The sequence below is a fragment of the Oncorhynchus keta genome, chromosome 1 (assembly GCF_023373465.1).
Source record: "Oncorhynchus keta strain PuntledgeMale-10-30-2019 chromosome 1, Oket_V2, whole genome shotgun sequence".
Classification (NCBI taxonomy): Eukaryota; Metazoa; Chordata; class Actinopteri; order Salmoniformes; family Salmonidae; genus Oncorhynchus; species Oncorhynchus keta.
In genome coordinates this window covers 88099608-88117326 of record NC_068421.1, presented here as the reverse complement: position 1 = coordinate 88117326, position 17719 = coordinate 88099608, and the positions used below count along the sequence as shown (strand labels likewise).

Genomic DNA, 17719 nt, shown 5'->3' with positions numbered 1-17719 from the left:
TATGGCCAGGCGTATGCACGCTGACACAGTATGGCCAGGCGCATGCACGCTGACACAGTTGGCTTCCGCTGTTTCTTCCGACACATTGGTGCAGCTGGCTTCCAGGTTAAGTGGACATTGTGTCAAGAAGCAGTGCGGTTTGACTGGGTTGTGTTTCGGAGGACGCGCGGCTTTCAACCTTTGTCTCTCCCGAGTCCGTACGGGAGTTGCAATGATGGGACAAGACTATAACTACCAATTGGATACCATGAAATTGGGGAGACAAAAGGAATAAAACATATTTTTATTTATTTAATTAAAGGGCCCGGGAGAGGGATGTGGGTTGTACTTTGCCCCCCTTGACTTACCGTTACATTATTTTATGGGACAAAAACATAATTGGGGAGGCAGATAGCCTAGTGGTTAGCGCGTTGGGCCAGTAACTGAAAGGTTGCTGGATCGAATCCCAGAGCTGAGAAGTAAACAATCTGTCATTCTGCCCCTGAACAAGGCAGTTAACCCACTGTTCCCCGGTAGGCCATCATTTTAAAGAAGAATTTGTTCTTAACTGAATTGCCTGATTAATTTTTAAATGTGAAGATTTTTTTTCTGGTAACTTCCTTGTACCAAGATAACGGTACCCAGTGGTATGGGTTCAAATGAATCAATTATTCATAGCTAATAATTGTCTAATTACCATATGTTCATGTAAATACCTGGTACTTTCTGTACTTTAAAATACAGTCCTACAGACTTATCTTGGCACTCGATTGTCTTACTCCACTCTCCGTTCTTGCAAGTTGCTTTTCCTCTTGAGCCTCTGTTTGGGCCGCTAAGGCATCCATAATCTATTTTGTCCCCATTTTCATATCTCTCTCGGTCAGGAATCAGCAGCATTCTGGTGTCTGCATCCTCAGGTTTACTACAGTAATCTGCAAGTGAAGCACAGACATGGACAAATACCCTCCTCCATACACTCTTTTGGCTCCTCCATTTCCACCACATCTTGTAAAAACAGTGTAACGTGTTACTCTGTGTGGAAATATCAATCCAATTGCAAGGTTCGACATTAAAGCTTGTACATGACAAGTGAAAATCAAAATAGTTGGGCAAGCAAAATATAGACTTAAGTTGTTCGAATGGAAGTAAAAAAAAAGAAAATAATAACATCAAACAATTACTCAGATCAGAATTGAATCAAAGTGTCCTCCGGATGTGATGTGATGTGTTGCGCACTGTTCTCACAATTTGGGGCGGCAGCATAGCCTAGTGGGTAGAGCGTTGGACTAGTAACCGAAAGGTTGCAAGATTGAATCCCTGAGCTGACAAGGTATAAAATCAGTCGTTCTGCCCCTGAACAAGGCAGTTAACCCACTGTTCCTTGGCAGTCATTGAAAGTAAGAATTTGTTCTTACCTAGTTTAAAAAACAGTTAAAATAAAATAAGGCACATCAGAATATAATGATTGTATTGCATTGAGAGCCACGAGCAGTTTTTCAATCACATTTTTGTACACTATATTCAGAAAGTATTCAGACCCCTTGACTTTTTCCATATTTATTCTCAATTATTCTAAAATGTATTGTTTTTTTCCCTCATCAATCTGCACCCTATGATTACAAAGCAAAAACTGTTTTTTAGCCATTTTTGAAAAGTATAACAATTACATTATTATTCAGACCCTTTATTATTCAGACCCTTTACTATTCAGACCCTTTACTATTCAGACCCTTTACTATTCAGACCCTTTACTATTCAGATCCTTTACTATTCAGACCCTTTACTATTCAGACCCTTTATTATTCAGACCCTTTACTATTCAGACCCTTTACTATTCAGACCCTTTACTATTCAGACCCTTTATTATTCAGACCCTTTACTATTCAGACCCTTTACTATTCAGACCCTTTACTATTCAGACCCTTTACTATTCAGACCCTTTACTATTCAGACCCTTTACTATTCAGACCCTTTACTATTCAGACCATTTACTATTCAGACCCTTTACTATTCAGACCATTTACTATTCAGACCATTTACTATTCAGACCCTTTATTATTCAGACCCTTTACTATTCAGACCCTTTACTATTCAGACCATTTACTATTCAGACCCTTTACTATTCAGACCCTTTACTATTCAGACCCTTTACTATTCAGACCCTTTATTATTCAGACCCTTTATTATTCAGACCCTTTATTATTCAGACCCTTTACTATTCAGACCCTTTACTATTCAGACCCTTTACTATTCAGACCCTTTATTATTCAGACCCTTTACTATTCAGACCCTTTACTATTCAGACCCTTTACTATTCAGACCCTTTATTATTCAGACCCTTTACTATTCAGACCCTTTGCCTTGTCCTTCTGGAAGGTTCTCCCATCTCCACAGATGAACTTTGGAGCTCTGTCAGACTGACCATCGGGTTCTTGGTCACCTCCCCAATCAAGGCCCTTCTCTCCCGATTACTCAGTTTGGCCGGGCGGCCAGCTCTAAGAATAGTCTTGGTCTTTCCAAACTTCTCCCACTTAATAATGTGGAGGTTACTGTATTCTTGGGGAGCTTCAATGTTCGAGACATTTTTTGATACCCTTCCCAAGATTTGTGCCTCGACACAATCCTGTCTCAGATCTCTACGGACACACACGTCTTGGTTTTTGCTCTGACATGCACTGTCAACAGTGGGACCTTATTTAGAAAGGTGTGTGCCTTTCCAAATCATGTACAATAAATGTAATTTACCACAGGTGGACTCCAATCAAGTTGTAGAAACATCTCAAGGATTATCAATGGAAAAAGGATTTTGAGTCTCATATGTAAGTAAGGTATTTATGTTTTTTGTTTTAAACAAATGTTCCCAAATTTCTAGAAATCTCTTATCACTTTGTCATCGTGCGGTATTGTGTGTAGATTTATTTATTTAAACCATTTTAGAATAAGGCTGTAACGTAACAAAATGTGGAAAAATTCTATGGGTATGAATACTTTCCGAATGCACTGTAGTGTACTTAGTGAGTTATTTGCTCAGTTTTAGCTATTATTTTCTCTGCAAACAGGTTTCTTACGGGCATGAAACGTCAAGGGGGATGTTGCTCCAGGAGAGAGAGCAACATTCAATATGTAATTGAGGGAAAAGCTGTTTTTAAAACAATTATTTTTAAAGCGAGTGGAGTTCCAGCTTTCTGTGAGTTTAGCACATATTCTCACCATTAAATAATAAGGAAATGCTACCACTTTACAAACAGAGAATGTAATTGAGATGATGCACAAGTGGAACGGATTGGAGCGTGCTGTTTGTAGTGAATATATACTCAATATAGGTCTACCAACGGACAGTTTTTGTTGGACATTACATTCACTGTTAGATCAATTACTTTGCTATCGAGCAACAATATCAATAATAACAACAATAATATTACCCAGCTCTAGAGAGATGGTATTCTACAGTTTTGTCTCATTCTCTGTATGGTAATAATAATGATACTAATGTATTTCATTTTGTAAAATCATACAACACAATTTGGACTTGAGCTTTCACACAAGTCAAAAATCTGTCTTACTTTTCCAAAGGACAAGTGGGTAATAAAGTTAATGTCAAGCCCTGAAATGTAGTAAACGCAATAAGCACTTCAATGTTTACAGTACTATAGTAATGTCATGTATTGTCATATTATGTCTTGTTCCTGTTCTTTCTCTTCACTCAGTCTCCCTCTGCTGGTCGTATTAGGTTACCTTCTCTTCCTTTCCTTCCCCCAGCTGTCCCTCATCTTCTCTAACTACCTCGTTCACCCTTTTCCCACCTGTTCCCTTTTTCCCTCTGATTAGGTCTCTATTTCTCTCTCTGTTCCTGTTTCTGTCTTTGTCAGATTCTCGTTTGAGTTTCTCATGCCAGAACCAAACTATCGTCTTGTTTGCTTCACCCTTGTCCCGTCTTGTCGGAATCTACCTGTTCTTCTGATGCTACATGTGATCAGGTACCTCTGTCCATTACACCCGCGCCTTACCCAGAGAGACCAGCAGTCTGTCGCAATATCATCCAGCTATTATCCTCGGCTGCTAAGAAGGGGACTCTAACCCAGCTATTCTCCTCTGCTGCAAGAAGGGGACTCATCTGTAATATTCAGAGGGACTTTATTATTCTTTTGTCGCCCTCTCTGCGGGTTGTCTATTTTGCCATTTTTATACATCTGAAGAGGATCTATGTCTTCCCTGTGATTTGACATTAAAAGACTCTGTATCTGTTAAACCGCTTTTGGGTCCTCACTCACGTGCATAACAAGTAATGCCATAGACATTAAACACACAAGAAGAAAGAGCATCCCCACCCCTGTTTTGGTTAAAAGCTGAGGGATGAAATGTTACCACTCTCAAATTCATAGACAGAGCTATAGATGCAAGGATAGACCATCCATGATATCAACATTATACTTTGAACCATCTATTGAGGCTATATAGTGTTTGTTTACATTTACTTTGTTTACAAACAAAGGAGTAAAACAATCTTATATTTTGGGTTATGATGAGGTGCGACAGTTGAACTGAGCTCATGAGTCATTTATAAATTATGTTCTTCAAGAATCATTTGGTCCATGTAATTAATTTAGAAGTCCAACAATGGGTGTAGCAACTGCAGATTGCGCCTTTAAACTGACCTTTGCCCTTGATGGTCTTATCCCACTCTCCGTTCTTACAAGTTGCAAGACATCCATACTCCACTTGGTCCCCAATTTCATAACGTTCTCGATCAGGAATCGGCAGCATTCTCATCCCTTCACCCTCAGGCTTACCACAATACTCTGCAGATGAAGCACAGCATGTTTGAACTATCAAAGTGCAACTAACTACATTGACTGAGATGGTCCCACTTCAAATGACATTCAGTTTATTAAGGCCTCATGATGCTTTCATCAGCACTACATAAATGTGTTACAAATCATCTACAACAGTATGTCATGCTTTATAAATGGTTCATAAATGGGACATAACTGTGTGAAATAATCACCAATGTCCAATGTGACATAACCCACTATGTCAAATATGATAAAATAATCTCCCAGTGCATTACTCATTGGCTTAATCTACCAACCAATCATCTCTACAAGAACTTCCCCATGTGTCTTGTGCATTAGTCAGTCAGAAGTCTTGGCAGTAAAGAGATTGTGTTTGTAGCTCTTATTGGGATAGTTCTCCCCACAATCGACCAAAGATTATAAGTGTGTAGTCTTTATTCATCTGTGTGAGGCCATTAACTAGCTCTGTCCTTTGATAATTAGCTAGATGGAAATTAGGGCTTGTTGTTTTTTCTCTCTCTTGAGGCTAGGGGAATGGTTTCCACTAGATAGCAAAACCACAAAGTCAAAATTGGTTAGGGTTAGGCATAAGGTGAGCAGTGTGGTAAAGGTTAGTATTAGGTTTAAACTGAAACTCGAGGAAGGGAAATTGTGGAACTGGGCAGAGTTTATGACTTTGTGGCTGTGTTAACTTTTTGTTGTCAAAGGACATGATAACAAATTCTTTATTCAGTAAGGTCATTCCCATACAATTCTATGGTCACTCCCACTAAGGCCAACTTTGAATGGTTGATATCCCAGGCTTATATGTGTGCAATAGCCTGTGGACGAGGTTTGTATCTGGTCAAACACAATTATTTCCAGAAGTTTATTAAGGGATGGTAACAGGCTGATTGGTCAGCTTTTTGAGCCAGTAAAGGGGGCTTTAATATTCTTGGGTAGCGGGAGTACTTTAGCTTCCCTCCAGGCCTGAGGGCACTCACTCTCTAGTAGGCTTAAATTGAAGATGTGGCAATATCATCTGCTATTATCCTCAGTAATTTTCCATCCAGATTGTCAGACCCCGGAGGCTTGTCATTGTTGACAGACAAAATTATTTTTTTCACCTCTTCCACACTGACTTTATGAAATTCAAAAGTACAATTCTTGTACTTTTAGTCCGATCTACTTGAATGTGTAGTGCCAGTGTTTGTTGCTGGTATGTCATTCCTAAGTTTGCTTTTCTTTGCCAATGAAAAGGTAATTAAAGTAGGTTTCAATATCAGTGTGCTTTGTGATGAATGAGCCATCTGATTCAATGAATGAAGGAGCCGAGTTGGCTTTTTCCCCAAAAAATGTAATTTAAGGTGCTCCATAACGTTTTACTATCATTCTTTATATATTCTTTATATATTTGTTTCATTGTGTAGTTTTTTAAATTTAGTTTACATGATCTCTTAATTTGCAGTACGTTTGCCAATCGGTTGTGCAGCCAGACTTATTTGGCAAACCTTTTGCCTCATCCCTCTCAACCATACTTTTTTTTAAAATTCCTCATCAATCCAAGGGAATGTAACCGTTTTTACAGTCATTTTCTTAATGGGTGCATGCTTATTACTATTACTATTATCCCATGTTAATGATCTAAAAACCTCTGTGGGAGAAAGACTCTAGAAGTCTCCTGACAACGGGTGAGTAACGTGGCGTTTTAACTGTCTAGATAGGTGTGTGAAGTATCTGGTAATTGAAAGATGTGATTTAGATCTAATTTGTACATGCCAAACAGAAAATATATCCCGGAGTGATTCTTGAATCCATTCTGTAAATATTTCCTTTGACTGCCTACTGCTGTAAATAAAACATTTGATTTAACCTGAAAGTGCCTCTTGTGCAGTGACCGCTTCCTGCCATTAGATGCTATTTACCTCTACCGTTGTTGTTTCTGATCATGACTAGAATAACACTGTTCCCCTAATAACAGACAAAATAATTGAGAATTCAAAACCAGAGGTACTTTATTAAAGTTTGGACTGACATGAAAAACAACTCCTGTGAAGTCAATGTTTCTTAGCTTATGCAAAGCCCCAGAACAAATGATTTGAGCAAACTATTGACGGGGGTTATATCGATTGACATGTTTGTCCAAAAAGCCAGTGCCCATCTCTTCTCGTAAGCTGAAGCTCTACGACCCCCTTCAGAATGTGTCTAGAGTTGCTGCACTCAAATTGTAGCCTGTGTTCATACTTCATGATGCTGTTGTTTTGGAGAACTCCTAACACATTCACATTATTAATCCTCTCTGCAGCTTCACAAGTCACGTCTAAAATCACTAAATTGCTGTGGTCAACATGGTCCATATTTCCGCTTCTAAATACGGTTCACAAAACGTGAAGATCTCCTCTCCAAACAGCTCTGTTCAAAGTTGGTATCTCACCCTTTCTCAACCTCTCTCCTCATTTGGTTGTCTTTTCCCCTCCACAGTTCACAAGTACACATTATCTTTAAAGAACAAAGATGTTCTGACAGAGCTGTAGATGCCTAGCCTAGCATTGTTTCTTGCTGCATCGATCGTTGCAGATTATTCCAATACTCCACTCCTTGTTTTGAAAGAAGCTGTCTGTATATATAGAACAGGGCTCCGGGCAGCCGAGCGGAAATGGAGGAAAACTCGCCTCCCTGCGGACCTGGCATCCTTTCGCTCCCTCCTCTCTACATTTTCCTCCTCTGTCTCTGCTGCTAAAGCCACTTTCTACCACTCTAAATTCCAAGCATCTGCCTCTAACCCTAGGAAGCTCTTTGCCACCTTCTCCTCCCTCCTGAATCCTCCTCCCCCTCCCCCCTCCTCCCTCTCTGCAGATGACTTCGTCAACCATTTTGAAAAGAAGGTCGACGACATCCGATCCTCGTTTGCTAAGTCAAACGACACCGCTGGTTCTGCTCACACTGCCCTACCCTGTGCTCTGACCTCTTTCTCCCCTCTCTTTCCAGATGAAATCTCGCGTCTTGTGACGGCCGGCCGCCCAACAACCTGCCCGCTCGACCCTATCCCCTCCTCTCTTCTCCAGACCATTTCCGGAGACCTTCTCCCTTACCTCACCTCGCTCATCAACTCATCCTTGACCGCTGGCTACGTCCCTTCCGTCTTCAAGAGAGCGAGAGTTGCACCCCTTCTGAAAAAACCTACACTCGATCCCTCCGATGTCAACAACTACAGACCAGTATCCCTTCTTTCTTTTCTCTCCAAAACTCTTGAACGTGCCGTCCTTGGCCAGCTCTCCCGCTATCTCTCTCAGAATGACCTTCTTGATCCAAATCAGTCAGGTTTCAAGACTAGTCATTCAACTGAGACTGCTCTTCTCTGTATCACGGAGGCGCTCCGCACTGCTAAAGCTAACTCTCTCTCCTCTGCTCTCATCCTTCTAGACCTATCGGCTGCCTTCGATACTGTGAACCATCAGATCCTCCTCTCCACCCTCTCCGAGTTGGGCATCTCCGGCGCGGCCCACGCTTGGATTGCGTCCTACCTGACAGGTCGCTTCTACCAGGTGGCGTGGCGAGAATCTGTCTCCTCACCACGCGCTCTCACCACTGGTGTCCCCCAGGGCTCTGTTCTAGGCCCTCTCCTATTCTCGCTATACACCAAGTCACTTGGCTCTGTCATAACCTCACATGGTCTCTCCTATCATTGCTATGCAGACGACACAGAATTAATCTTCTCGTTTCCCCCTTCTGATGACCAGGTGGCGAATCGCATCTCTGCATGTCTGGCAGACATATCAGTGTGGATGACGGATCACCACCTCAAGCTGAACCTCGGCAAGACGGAGCTGCTCTTCCTCCCGGGGAAGGACTGCCCGTTCCATGATCTCGCCATCACGGTTGACAACTCCATTGTGTCCTCCTCCCAGAGCGCTAAGAACCTTGGCGTGATCCTGGACAACACCCTGTCGTTCTCAACTAACATCAAGGCGGTGGCCCGTTCCTGTAGGTTCATGCTCTACAACATCCGCAGAGTACGACCCTGCCTCACACAGGAAGCGGCGCAGGTCCTAATCCAGGCACTTGTCATCTCCCGTCTGGATTACTGCAACTCGCTGTTGGCTGGGCTCCCTGCCTGTGCCATTAAACCCCTACAACTCATTCAGAACGCCGCAGCCCGTCTGGTGTTCAACCTTCCCAAGTTCTCTCACGTCACCCCGCTCCTCCGCTCTCTCCACTGGCTTCCAGTTGAAGCTCGCATCCGCTACAAGACCATGGTGCTTGCCTACGGAGCTGTGAGGGGAACGGCACCTCAGTACCTCCAGGCTCTGATCAGGCCCTACACCCAAACAAGGGCACTGCGTTCATCCACCTCTGGCCTGCTCGCCTCCCTACCACTGAGGAAGTACAGTTCCCGCTCAGCCCAGTCAAAACTGTTCGCTGCTCTGGCTCCCCAATGGTGGAACACACTCCCTCACGACGCCAGGACAGCGGAGTCAATCACCACCTTCCGGAGACACCTGAAACCCCACCTCTTTAAGGAATACCTAGGATAGGATAAAGTAATCCTTCTCACCCCCCTTAAAAGATTTAGATGCACTATTGTAAAGTGGCTGTTCCACTGGATGGCATAAGGTGAATGCACCAATTTGTAAGTCGCTCTGGATAAGAGCGTCTGCTAAATGCCTTAAATGTAAATGTAAATGTATTTGAGAGCTCTGAGGACCTCACCTGTAGCTACATTAGGATATAGGCTATGTGTATTTATCAGACCTGGGTTTAACATTCAGATGGATTACCAGGACGCATACTCATAGTAAGAGCTTACCAGCTGGCAAGTGTCTTCACTGACATTTTCATGCTCTCCCTGACCCAGCTTGTAATAGACTATATATACAAAAGTATGTGGACACCGCTTCAAATTAGTGGATTCGGCTATGTCAGCAACACCTGTTGATATGTGTATAAAATCGACCACATAGCCATGCAATCTCCATAGACAAAAATTGGCCTTACTGAAAAGCTCAGTGACTTTTAACGTGGCACCGTCATAGAATACCACCTTTCCAACTAGTCAGTTTGTCAAATTTCCGCCCTGCTAGAGCTGTCCCGGTCAATTGTAAGCGCTCTTATTGAGAAGTGGAAATGTCTGGCAGCAACAACAGGGCAGCCACAAAGTTTTAGGCTACACAAACTCACAGAGCGGAACCGCTGAATGCTAAAGCGCTAGGTTGCAACACTCAGAACTGAGTTCCAAACTGCATTTGGAAGCAACGTCAGCACAAGAACTGTTCATCCAGGGTTTCGTGAAATGGGTTTCCCTGGCCGAGCAGTCACACACAAGCTTAAGATCACCATGTACAATGCCAAGCATCGGCTGGAGTGGTGTGAAGCTCACCGCCATTGAACTCTAGAGCAGTGGAAATGCGTTCTCTGGAGTCATGAATCATGTTTTCACCATCTGGTAGTCTGAAGGACGAATCTAGGTTTGGCGTATGCCAGGATAATACTACCTGCCCCAATGCATAGTGGCAACTTTAAAGTTTGGTGGAGGGCTGTTTTTCATGGTTTGGGATGGGCCCCTTTGTTCCAGTGAAGGGAAATCTAAATGCTACAGCATACAATTGCATTGTAGACGATTCTGGGCTTCCACCTTTGTGGCAACAGTTTGGGGAAGGCCCTTTCCTGTTTCAGCATGACAGCAATTCAATGGCTCAGACACGAGACGTATGTGGCTGGGTCTACAGAAAATCACGGACTACAACAAGAAAACCAGCCACTTCACGACACCGACGTCTTGCTTCCAGACAAACTAAACACCTTCTTTGTCCTCTTTGAGGAAAATACAGTGCCACCGAAGCGGCCTATTCACAAGGACTGTGTTCTTCTTCTCCAAGGCCGGCGTGAGTAAGACATTTAAATTAGTTATCCCTCGCAAGACTGCCGGCCCAGACGGTATCCCTAGCCGCGTCTGCATGTGCTGACCAGCTGGCTGATGTGTTTACAGACATATTCAATCTCTCCCTATCCCAGTTTGCTGTCCCAACATGCTTCAAGATGGCGACTATTGATCCTGTACCCAAGAAGGCTAAGGTTACTGAATTAAATGACTATCCCCCCGTAGCACCTACTTCTGTCATCATGAAGTGCTTTGAGAGACTAGTCAAGGATCATATCACCTCCACCTTACCTGTCACCTTACCACCCCAATAGGTCCACAGAAGATGCAATCACCATCACACTGCCCTATCCCATCTGAACAAGAGGAATGCCTATGTAAGAATGCTGTTCATTGACTACAGCTCAGCATTCAACACCATAGTACCCTCCAAGCTCATCATTAGGCTTGAGGCCCTGGGTCTCAATCCGCCCTGTGTGATTAGGTCCTGGACTTCCTGATGGTTCACCCCCAGGTGGTGAAGGTAGGAAACAACATCTACACTTCGCTGATCCTCACCACTGGATCCCCACAAGGGTGTGTGATCAGCCCCCTCCTGTACTCCCTGTTCACCCATGACTGTGTAGCCATGCACGCCTCCAACTTGATCATCAAGTTTGCAGACAACATAACAGTAGTAGGCTTGATCACCAACAACAACAACGAGACAGCCGGTAGGTATGGGGTGAGGGCACTGGGAGTGTGTTGTCAGGAAAACAACCTGTCACTCACTCAATGTCAACAAAAGAAATGATCGTGGATTTCAGGAAACAGCAGAGAGGGCACCCCCCCTTTCCACATCGACCGACGGGGCAGTAGTGGAGAAGATGGAATGTTTAAAGTTCATCGGCGTACACATCACAGACAAACTGAAATGGTCCACTCACATAGACAGTGTGGTGAAGAAGGCCTAACAGCGCCTCAGGAGGCTGAAGAAATTTGGCTTGCCACCTAAAACCGTCACAAACTGTTACAGATGCACAATTGAGACAGCAGGGCTCTCTAGAGGGTGGTGCGGTCTGCACAACACATCACCGGGGGCAAGCTACCTGCCTTTCAAGACACCTACAGCACCCGATTTCACAGGAAGTCCAAAAGATCATCAAGGACAACAATCACCCGATCCACTGCCTGTTCACCCCGCTACCATCCAGAAGGCGAGGTCAGTACAGGTGCATTAAAGCTGGGGCAGAGAGACTGAACAATAGCTTCTATCTCAAGGCCATCAGACTGTTATACAGCCATCACTAACACAGAGAGGCTGCAGTCTAGATACAGACTTGAAATAATTTCCCCATCTAACAAATGGATCACTGGTCACTTTATTAATGTCGCTTTAATAATGATGTTTACATATCCTGCATTACTCATCCCATATGTATATTCTGTTTTTATACCATCTATTGCATCTTGCCTATGCCGCTCGGTCATTGCTCATCCAAATATTTATATCTACATATTCTTATTCCATCTCTCTACTTACATTTGTGTGTATTAGGTAGTTGTTGTGGAATTGTTAAATTACTTCTTAGATATTGTTGCACTGTCGGAACTAAAAGCACAAGCACTTCGCTACACTTTCAATAATATCATCTAACCAAGTGTATGTGACCAATAAAATGTGATTTGATTTGAAAAACACAGTGCATAAAGCGAGGTCCATAAAGAATGGGTTTACCGAGATCGGTATGGAAGAACTTAGCACTGACCTCAACCCCATCGAACACCTTTGGGATGAATTTGAATGCCGAATGCGAACCAGGCCAAATCGCCCAACATCAGACCTCACTAATGCTCTTATGGCTGAATGGAAGCAAGACCCTGCAGCAATTTTCAAACATCTAGTGGAAAACCTTCACAGAAGAGTGGAGGCTGTTATAGCAGCAAAGGGGGGACCAACACCATATTAATATAAGGGCACAAGTCGAGACCCATATGCAGACACAGGAGGCAGATGGTTGAGCTCTAATATTTATTATAACCCAAGGGGTAGGCAAAAAGCAGATCGGGTACAGGCGAGAGTTCATAAACCAGGTCAGAGTTCAAAGAGTACAGGGTGTTAGACAGGCTCGACGTCAGGACAGGCAGGGGTTCAGTAACCATGTCCGACTCCAAACAGTACAAGGTGTTAGGCAGGCTCGAGGTCGGGGCAGTAAGAATGGTCAGGCAGGCGGGTTTGGTGTCAGGACAGACAAGGGTCAAAACCAGGAGGACTTGGAAAAAACAGAGACTGGGGAAAAGTAGGGGCTAGGAGATAAACGCTGGTTGACTTGGCAAACAAGACGAAGTGGCACAGAGAAACAGAAAACACAGGTATAAATACACCGGGATAATTAGTGACACCTGGAGGGGGTGGAGACAAGCTCAAGGACAGTGACAATTAATCAGTTTGGAATGAGATGTTTGACGAGCAGTTGTCCATATACTTCTGGTTTCAAGCAGACCGCCATAGTCTCTGTGCCCAAGAACACCAAGGTAACCTGCCTAAATGACTAGCGCATCGTAGCGCTCACATCTGTAGCCATGAAATGCTTTGAAAGGCTGATCATGGCTCACATGAACACCATCATCTCAGAAACCCTGGACCCGCTCCAATTCAAATACCACCCCAACAGATCAACAGATGCCTGCCCTTTCCCACCTGGACAAAAGGAACACCTATGTGAGAATACTGTTCATTGACTATAGCTCAGCGTTCAACACCATAGTGCCCTCCAAGTATTCACTAATTGCCCTGTAAGACTCTGACTATACAATGTGGGTAAACATAACTGATGTGTTTGCTTTGCTACTTTTATGAAATGCTGCACAACAAAATAAAATCCAACTTTATTTGTCACATGCGGCAAATACATAATTGAATAGAACCTAATTTATTTTGCCACGTATATATATATATGAGCCACATGAAAAATAGAATAATACAATCCCTAGAAAGATAAAGATATTGCTCAGCAGCAGAAGGACCTCAGTGTCTGCCAGGATAGCTAACTACTACAGTATTTCAGCACAGCTGAAGAGAAAACAACCTACTATTACAGGCCCAGGCCACTAGAGGGCCTGGTCACACCTTAAAGGGAAATGTCACCCTGGTTCTGCTACAGCATATTGTCAGAACTATATGGTCTGAAAGATACTCTTTGGTCTTCAGGCAACATCCAACCACCTGTAACCCCAAGCTTGTTCTATATGACCACCTGTAACCCCAAGCTCGTTCTATATGACCACCTGTAACCCCAAGCTCGTTCGATATGACCACCTGTAACCCCAAGCTCGTTCTATATGACCACCTTTAACCCCAAGCTCGTTCGATATGACCACCTGTAACCCCAAGCTCGTTCTATATGACCACCTGTAACCCCAAGCTCGTTCTATATGACCACCTGTAACCCCAAGCTCGTTCGATATGACCACCTGTAACCCCAAGCTCGTTCTATATGACCACCTGTAACCCCAAGCTCGTTCGATATGACCACCTGTAACCCCAAGCTCGTTCGATATGACCACCTGTAACCCCAAGCTCGTTCTATATGACCACCTGTAACCCCAAGCTCGTTCGATATGACCACCTGTAACCCCAAGCTCGTTCTATATGACCACCTGTAACCCCAAGCTCGTTCTATATGACCACCTGTAACCCCAAGCTCGTTCGATATGACCACCTGTAACCCCAAGCTCGTTCTATATGACCACCTGTAACCCCAAGCTCGTTCGATATGACCACCTGTAACCCCAAGCTCGTTCTATATGACCACCTGTAACCCCAAGCTCGTTCTATATGACCACCTGTAACCCCAAGCTCGTTCGATATGACCACCTGTAACCCCAAGCTCGTTCTATATGACCACCTGTAACCCCAAGCTCGTTCGATATGACCACCTGTAACCCCAAGCTCGTTCTATATGACCACCTGTAACCCCAAGCTCGTTCTATATGACCACCTGTAACCCCAAGCTCGTTCTATATGACCACCTGTAACCCCAAGCTCGTTCGATATATAACAAACATAAAAATTATCCAAACAACAGGCTGGAATGAGCTTGGGGTTCCAGGTGGTTGGATGTAGCCTGAGGACCACAGAGTTTATTTCAGACCATGTCATCAAACAAGTCTCACCCCTTTCTCTTTTTACCTTTTCTCTTTGTAAAACTCAGGTAATCTGGTGTCCTTCCACAGTGCTCTGCTGAAAAATACCCTAAAGCGGCAGCATTTTGGGTTCACCAACATGAGGGAAGGGGCACACCTTGCGGTTATGGTGCACAACAAGATTGTGGGACAAAAAAGAGGAAGGAACACTGAAAAACAACAACAACAAAAACAGTTATGACACAACCGCCTCATTCTTCTCTCTGCAGATTCTCATAACACAATACAAAAACATGGCTCCAAAAATCCAAGAGCTTCTTTCTATTGGCAAGAATGATCTGTCAAAGTCAATGTACAGGGAGAGGTTTACAGGGGGTTTTGTGTTATTGTGTATGAGAACGATTTGAAAGGTGCCATACACAATAATTCATACTGTATAAGAACTGTCCTCCTGAGACTTTTCACAGCCCCCCCAGCCCATTCACTTAGTTGACTGATCTTTCCTCTCAAAAGAAGCTTCCAATGTCCCCCAATATCCCTAAAAAATGCACTAGTGTGTCTCTAAACACTTATGTTACAATCGTTTGACACCTTTACCAACAATGGCATGTTGCTCTACGTCCCTTCAATACATTTTTTACCTTGGTAACACCACAACCATGTATTTTCAAGAGTACAATTCTTCTGCAAGAGGCCCAAACAGTTGGTGCTTAAGGTTTATGAGTCCGACACCACTTATGTCGTGACTGAGCCTGGTTAATATGACCTGTCTCCCAGCAGAACTCTGGAAACACTGAAACAAGGAAGAACAAGAAGAAGTGGAAGAAGGACAGGAAGAGGCCCCAGCCACAAGCAGCTAGAGAGCAGAAAGGCCCAGTCAAAGGCCGGGAGGAAGTGATGGGTGTGGCCAGACTGTATGCAGATGTTCCTCTACCAGAGGCTATTCTTATACGGCTACACCACCGTTGAACTCAAGCCCTGGATTAAAGCTACTGGAGTTGCCTGATGTCATGTGGGCCATGAAGCAGATGTCACCACGTAATATATGAAGGGACCAATGTGTTACCTAATATTGTTTAGACATGTGTAAAGGATACAAGGTGTTATGTAAGTTTGTTTAGACGTGTAAAGGATACAATGTGTTACTCAGCAAACTGGATGTAGTCTCTCACAGTGCCATCCATTTTGTTACCAAAGCCCTGTATACTACCCACCACTGCGACCTGTATGCTCTCCTTGGCTGGCCCTCACTACGTACTCATCGCCAAACCCACTGGCTCCAGGTCATCTCTAAGTCTTTACTAGGTAAAGCCCCATCTTATCTCAGCTCACTGGTCACCATAGCAACGCCCACCAGTAGCACGAGCTCCAGCAGCTATATTTCACTGGTCATCCCCAAAGCCAACACTTACTTTGGCCGCCTTTCCTTCCAGTATTCTGCTGCGAATGACTGGAACAAATTGCAATAATCACTGAAGCTGGAGTCTTATATCTCCCTCTCTAACTTTAAGCATCAGCTGTCAGAGCAGCTTACCGATCACTGTACGTATACACAGCCAATCTGTAAATAGCACACCCAACTACCTCACCCCCATATAGTTATTTATCCTCTTGCTCTTTTGCACCCCAGTATCTCTACTTGCACATCATCATCTGCACATCTATCTCTCCAGTGTTAATGCGAAATTGTAATTATTTAGCCTCTATGGCCTATTTATTGTCTTACCTCCCTACTCTTCTACATTTGCATACACTGTACATAGATTTTTCTATTGTGCTTTTGACTGTACGTTTGTTTATGTGTAACTCTGTGTTGTTGTTTTTGTCGCACTGCTTTGCTTTATCTTGGCCAGGTCGCAGTTGGAAATAAGAACTTGTTCTCAACTGGCCTACCTGGCTAAATAAAGGTTAAATTAAATAAAACATTTGTAGTATGTTGAACTATACTGTATATACTATAATATTGTCTTTCCAATGTGCCTCTGCTTAATGATGACTGAACCTAATATACAAGCAAAGAAGAATTTGGCTTGCTGGCCTAACAGCAGCCAAGAGAATGGTTGCCTTATGATGGCAAGCCCCATACAGTCTGCCACGTCAGCAATTTCCTCCTTCATAGACATAGCTCAACTTGAACTGTCGATCTCTCAACTGCATCATGCAAAATCAGACAATATTGACATTTGGAATACAACTCTTGACAGCTTAAAATCACTACTTTGACACTGTATGTACTCAAGGTCCTGTGGAGGGGAGTAGGTGGAAGGATGCATGTGTATTTGTGGAATGTCTGTTGGTTTGTGTCTTTTTGTCCTGTCAACCCCCCCAAAAAGGTACAACATGTAAAACTATACTATATTATCCTATACTTGTTCTTCCACTAGTGTTGCAATTATTGATTTAGCTAAATAATATACATACATATCTACAATATTCTAATATACATACTGTAGGTTTAGAGCTAGCCTCATCTACCAGTGAGGTTAAAGTATGTGGCTGAGGATAGTTTAGAGCTAATCTCATCTACCAGTAAGGTTAAAGTATGTGGCTGAGGATAGTTTAGAGCTAATCTCATCTACCAGTGAGGTTAAAGTATGTGGCTGAGGATAGTTTAGAGCTAGTCTCATCTACCAGTGAGGTTAAATCATGTGGCTGAGGATAGTTTAGAGCTAATATCATCTACCAGTAAGGTTAAAGTATGTGGCTGAGGATAGTTTAGAGCTAATCTCATCTACCAGTGAGGTTAAAGTATGTGGCTGAGGATAGTTTAGAGCTAGTCTCATCTACCAGTGAGGTTAAATCATGTGGCTGAGGATAGTTTAGAGCTAATCTCATCTACCAGTAAGGTTAAAGTATGTGGCTGAGGATAGTTTAGAGCTAGTCTCGTCTACCAGTGAGGTTAAAGTATGTGGCTGAGGATAGTTTAGAGCTAGTCTCATCTACCAGTGAGGTTAAATCATGTGGC

General features: G+C 43.4%; 1 long non-coding RNA gene and 1 pseudogene across 1 annotated transcript; both read right to left on the bottom strand.

Moving 5' to 3' along the window:
• The window catches only part of LOC127931418 (coagulation factor XIII B chain-like), a 57580-nt pseudogene extending 52505 nt beyond the window's left edge, over positions 1 to 5075 (bottom strand).
• An 8563-nt stretch (positions 5076 to 13638) lies between these two features.
• On the bottom strand, positions 13639 to 14852 carry LOC127907662 (uncharacterized). The gene is made up of 3 exons (XR_008065418.1): positions 14176 to 14852; positions 14021 to 14144; positions 13639 to 13958 (listed from the first exon to the last, which is right to left on the bottom strand). It is a non-coding gene; the product is annotated as an uncharacterized LOC127907662 (long non-coding RNA).
• Between the last annotated feature and the right edge of the window lie 2867 nt (positions 14853 to 17719).